The sequence below is a fragment of the Triticum dicoccoides genome, chromosome 2A, assembly GCF_002162155.2.
Source record: "Triticum dicoccoides isolate Atlit2015 ecotype Zavitan chromosome 2A, WEW_v2.0, whole genome shotgun sequence".
In the NCBI taxonomy this organism is placed as follows: Eukaryota; Viridiplantae; Streptophyta; class Magnoliopsida; order Poales; family Poaceae; genus Triticum; species Triticum dicoccoides.
Genome location: NC_041382.1, coordinates 181,046,046 through 181,052,045, shown reverse-complemented (window position 1 = coordinate 181,052,045; position 6,000 = coordinate 181,046,046).

Here is a 6,000-nt window from a genome sequence, read left to right as displayed (position 1 = left end):
AGCCTTGCAAGCAAAGTGGCTAATGAGTTAGTTACAAGATGATGTATTACAAAACGAGTAAGGAGACTTGCCGGTAACGAGATTGAACTAGGTATGAAGATACCGACGATCAAATCCCGGGCAAGTAACATACCGATGGACAAAGGGAATTACGTATGCTGTCATAACGGTTCGACCGATAAAGATCTTCGTAGAATATGTAGGAGCCAATATGGGCATCCAGGTTCCGCTATTGGTTATTGACCAGAGAGGTATCTCGGTCATGTCTACATAGTTCTCGAACCCGTAGGATCCGCACGCTTAACGATCGTTGACGATATAGTATTATATGAGTTATGTGATTTGGTGACTGAATGTTGTTCGGAATCCGGGATGAGATCACGGACATGGCGAGGAGTCTCGAAATGGTCGAGAGGTAAAGATTGATATATAGTATGATGTTATTCGGACACCAGAAGTGTTCCGGAGGGTATCGGGTACTTATCAGGTCCCCGGAAAGGAGTTTCGGGCACCCTCGGCAAAGATATGGGCCTTGTGGCCAAGTGAGGGAACACACCAGCCCTGGTGTGCCCCTATAGAGGCCAGCCCTGGTGCGCCCCTATAGAGGCCAGCCCTATGAGGAGGAGAAGGAAAGAGGGGAGGGCAAGGAAAGTGTGGATTAGGATTCCTACTTCCTTCCCTCTCCCCTCCCTCTTTCCTTCCCCCTCAGTTATATATGGCAGGGGGGCGCACGGCTTGGGAGGGACTCCAAGTAGGATTCCTCCTACTTGGGTGTCTCCTATGGCTGCTCCTCCCTCCCTCCCACCTACATATATGAGGAGGGGGGCGCCTAGCACACACCAGACAATTGCCTAGCCGTGTGCGGCGCCCCCCTCCACAGTTTACACCCTCGGTCATATCTTCGTGGTGCTTAGGCGAAACCCTGCGAGGATCACTTCACCATCACCGTCACCACACCATCATGCTGACGGAACTCATCTACTACCTCGATGTCTTGCTAGATCAAGAAGGCGAGGGACGTCACCGAGCTGAACGTGTGCAAAACTCGGAGGTGCCGTGCGTTCGGTACTTGATCAGTTGGAGCTAGAAGAAGTTCGACTACATTAACAGTGTTGTCAAACGGTTCCGCTTTCGTTCTACAAGGGTATGTAGACACACTCTTCCCCTCATTGCTATGCATCTCCTAGATAGATCTTGCGTGAGCGTAGGATTCTTTTTTGAAATTGCATGCTACGTTTCCCAACAGGTGTATGGGCGGATGTCTAGTATGCCACACATGTGGGCGTTATCAGGACCCTTTATTTTTGCCTCGATTACTATTGGTGGCCTTATATAGATGTAAAATGTATATTCATAGTGGCCTTGTATAAGTAAATGGAGGGAGTACAAGGGAAAAGAAAAAAGGCAAAGAAAGGCAAACCATCCACTTTGCATTATTATTGGACGGAGCTTGAACATGAGGAGAAGTGGAAGAACCACGATACATATGAAGCTCCTAGGAAGAACTCCAAGAGTTCGGTTGGAGATGCAACAGTAGTTGATGATGATGATGATGATGAGGAGGAGGAGGACAGTGATGATGCATCAAGTGGCGAGGAAGGAAAAAAGAAGCCTCACTCCCAACTCAGTTGCTCCTACAAAAAGGCCCGATGGAAGAAAGAAAGGCAAAGAATGGAGGAGACAATGAAATGAAGGAATCAATGTACGTCATCATGAATGCAAGAAAAGAGATGGCGGGAGAAAGGAAAATGATGAAATTCAAAGAAATTGATAAGAGGGCGGTGGCCAAGGAGAGGCAGGCGGTGGCGAAGGAGAGGAGCCGGCAGCAGAGGAGGCAAAGGTTGTGGCTGAGGAGGGGAAGGTGATAGTTGAGGAAAGGAAGATGGCCATGGAAGAACACATCCAAGCCATGGAACAAGAGCAAAAGTTTATGTCCATGGGCACATGTGGTCTTAATGAGAAGGCAAAATCATACGTTGGGCTTTGTCGTGACCAAGTGTTGGCGATGAGGTCTATGGGAGGAGACATGGGTGCCATGGGTAGTGGCATGGATGCCATGTGTGGCGGCATGGGAGGATTCATGGGAGGTGGCATGAGAGGATTCATGCCTTCCATGGGAGGTAGCATGGGAGGATTTATGTGTAACGCCCTCGATGCGGCTATATCTCCCACGTGTCGAAGCACGACTTAGAGGCATAGCCACATTGAAAGCAATGTCGCAAGTGAGGTAATCTTCACACAACCCATGTAATACATAAGGGAAAGAGATACATAGTTGGCTTACAATCGCCACTTCACACAATACATGAATAAAGCATTACATCATCCAAATACAATCAAGGTCCGACTACGGAACCAAAATAAAAGAAGAACCCCAAGTGCGACAAAGGTCCCCGATCGACCCCAACTGGGCTCCACTACTGATCAACTAGAACGGAACAACACAAAGGACAAGATCTTCATCAAGCTCCTCCTGAGCTTGGTTGTGTCATCTGCATGGACTCATCGGCACCTGCAAGCTGGTTTTGGAAGTAACTGTGAGCCACGGGGACTCAACAATCTCGCACCCTCGCGATCAAGACTATTTAAGCTTATGGGTAAGGTAACAGGTATGAGGTGGAGCTGCAGCAAGCGACTAGCATATATGGTGGCTAACATTCGCAAATGAGAGCGAGAAGAGAAGGCAAAGCACGGTCGATAAAAGTATGATCAAGAAGTGATCCTAGAACAACCTACGTCAAGCATAACTCCAACACCGTGTTCAGTTCCCGGACTCCACCGGAAAGAGACCATCACGGTTACACACGCGGTTGATGCATTTTAATTAAGGTCAACTTCAGGTTTTCTACAACTGGACGTTAACAAATTCCCATCTGCCCATAACCGTGGGCACGGCTTTCGTAAGTTCAAAACCCTGCAGGGGTGTCCCAACTTAGCCCATCACAAGCTCTCACGGTCAACGAAGGATATTCCTTCTAGTGGGAAGACCCGATCAGACTCGGAATCCCGGTTATAAGACATTTCGACAATGGTAAAACAAGACCAGCAAAGCCACCCAGATGTGCCGACAAATCCCGATAGGAGCTGCACATATCTCGTTCTCAGGGCACACCGGATGAGCAAGACGTCGGGTAAGCCAGCCCAGAGTTGCCCCTAGTAGCCTCGGACATCGCTCAGTTGGACCAACACTTAGAGAAGCACTGGCCCGGGGGGTTAAAATAAGATGACCCTTGAGCCGGCCGACTCAAGGGAAAGAAAAGGCTAGGTGGCAAATGGTAAAACCAATGTTGGGCCTTGCTGGAGGAGCTTTATTCAAGGCGAACTGTCAAGGGGTTCCCATTATTACCCAACCGCGTAAGGAACGCAAAATCCGGGAACATAACACCGATATGACGGAAACTAGGGCGGCAAGAGTGAAACAAAACACCAGGCATAAGGCCGAGCCTTCCACCCTTTACCAAGTATATAGATGCATTAATTAAAATAAGATATATTGTGATATCCCAACAATTAAACAATGTTCCAATAAGGAACGATCTCCATGTTCCAACAAGGAACAAACTTCAATCTTCACCTGCAACTAACAACGCTATAAGAGGTGCTGAGCAAAGCGGTAACATAGCCAAACAACGGTTTGCTAGGACAAGGTGGGTTAGAGGCTTGGTTCAACAATATGGGAGGCATGATAAGCAAGTGGTAGGTATCGCAGCATAGGCATAGCAAAAGAGCGAGCAACTAGCAAGCAAAGATAGAAGTGATTTCGAGGGTATGGTCATCTTGCCTGAGATCCCGCAAGGAAGAAGAACGAGTCCATGAAGAAGACAAACGGACGTAGTCGAACGGGTCCTCACACACACGACGTTACCGGAACCAACCCGAAGAAACAATACCGAAAAAGAGCAAACAACATAGTAAACAAACCACACATGAACATGGTATGATGCACAATCAAGTATGATGCATGTCCGGTTTAATGAAGCATGGCATGGCAAAGTGCAACAAACATAGCTACAAATTAAGTGGAGCTCAATATGCAACGAGTTGCATCTTGACAAAACACCACAACACGTTATTTAGTTCGATCTCGTTTATGTACTCAACAATATTAAATGTTGGTTAACATGGCAAGAGGGTGAAGCAAAAGAAAACTACCTGTCTAGTCAAGTTTAAATGAGGCCGGAAACAACAAACAACAATTCTGGTAAATCCCCATATGCATATTTTTAGGTTTGGTACTGTTCTGTCCTAAACACAATTTTAGAGGTATTAAACATGCGAAACAAGTACACCATGTTAAACTAGGCATTTTTCTACCCCATTTACATATAAAGATTATTTAAATTCAAGCTACGGTTAATAGTTATGAATTAAATCATTTTAACATGGCATAGGAGCAAATTTAACCAAACAGCATTTTAAACTTTTAAACATGGCAATAAAGTGACATATTATTAATCTACACATAATTTTAAGCAAGTTTCATATATAAATTATTTTAAACCGATGCACGGCTGAGGAGTTATTAAATGCGTGAAGTATGAGGGTTTTTCTGCAAAACTGACGTTCTCTGGGAAAAATAGCTAAATCCGATGGACAGGAAAAAAATAGAAATGGGCCGAAACAAGTTGGCCCAACAGGAGGAAAAAATAGAGGAGGGGCGCTGCGGGGGCTGCTCACCCTAGGCCTGGCCCAGTCGGTGGAAGGAGGGAGGCCTGCAGGGGCGATGCTGGGCCGGATGAGGCAGGCGGCTGGGCTGGGCCGGCTTGAGCTGGCCTTGAAGGCCGAAGGGGAAGCAGGCGCTGCGCGTCTCAGGCAGCAGAGGCGAGGCGCTGGGCCTGGAATTGGGACGAGGCCGGTCCAGGCGCGGTGGATCTGGCGGTTGACTCGATCGAGTCAACGTGGTCGAGCGGTCGCTGGCGCTGGTCGTCGTTCTAAAAGAGAAAAGGCAGCGACGGGTTCAGGGCGCCGCGGGAACAGGCAAGGGCGGTGCAGGGCCGGGACGGCGCGGGATCCAGCCGTGGAGACGAGCTGGCGTCAAGGTGCGGCGGCGCTCGCGGGGTCCGGCGAGGACACGTCTCCGGTGAGACGCCAGATCCAGGCGGCTGCGAGGGAGCTCCTGGGGCTGTCCATGGTGGCCTGCGACTCTGGTCGACGGCGGGCACGTGCGGGTGGGGAAGACGAGCTCCGGCCACCACTACTCATGGTTGGGCTCGGAGATGCCATGGCGAGACGAGAGGGAGTTGAGGTCGGGAACGGCAGGGAGGCTCCATGGCTTCGGAGGAGGTCGAGGTTCGCCGGGGAGGACGTTGCTCCGGCGGTTGACGCAGGGTGGCGCTGCTCCCGATCCACCCTGGATCGAGGCACGGGAGGAGGGAAACAAGGTGCTTGGGACCTGCAGCAGATGAAATAAAGAGAGAGAGGGAGATCGTGAGAGAGAGCCGGGGAGCATGAGGAAAAACAGAGGGGGGAGAAGAAGGCCACAGTCCTGCTGGTATTGCTCCGGCGAGGGGCAACAGGTGGTGATGGAGCTCCGACATGGAGCTGCTGCTACGCGGGTCAACGGGGAAACAACAACCATGGGGATCGGGAGGAGGAGCGGGGTTGGTCAGGCACGGAAACAGAGGAGGTGGGTGCCGGCGGATCTGGGCGATGTGATGGGGAGTAGTGGCGGCGGCTGAGAGGATCCCTAGGAAATAGGGTTAGGTCCAAAATGGACTAGGGATAGACTATATATAAGGGAAGAAGGGATTTTTTTGGATCATCCGATCGAAATCCGACATACGAGAATAAATATGCTAGGGAGTCCAATTAACAAAACGGAGACGTTTTGTAGATGTTTGGGGATGTTCCGGACACAACAGTGGCGACAGTCCGGTTCGGGTCCGGGACAGCTTCGGACACGCGCGAGGGGTCGATGTACCGTGCAGAGAGGGTTAGGCTGGGTCTGGCGGATTGTGAAGAGCGGGCTGGTCTGAGAGAAGAGGGGAGAGATGCAGTCGG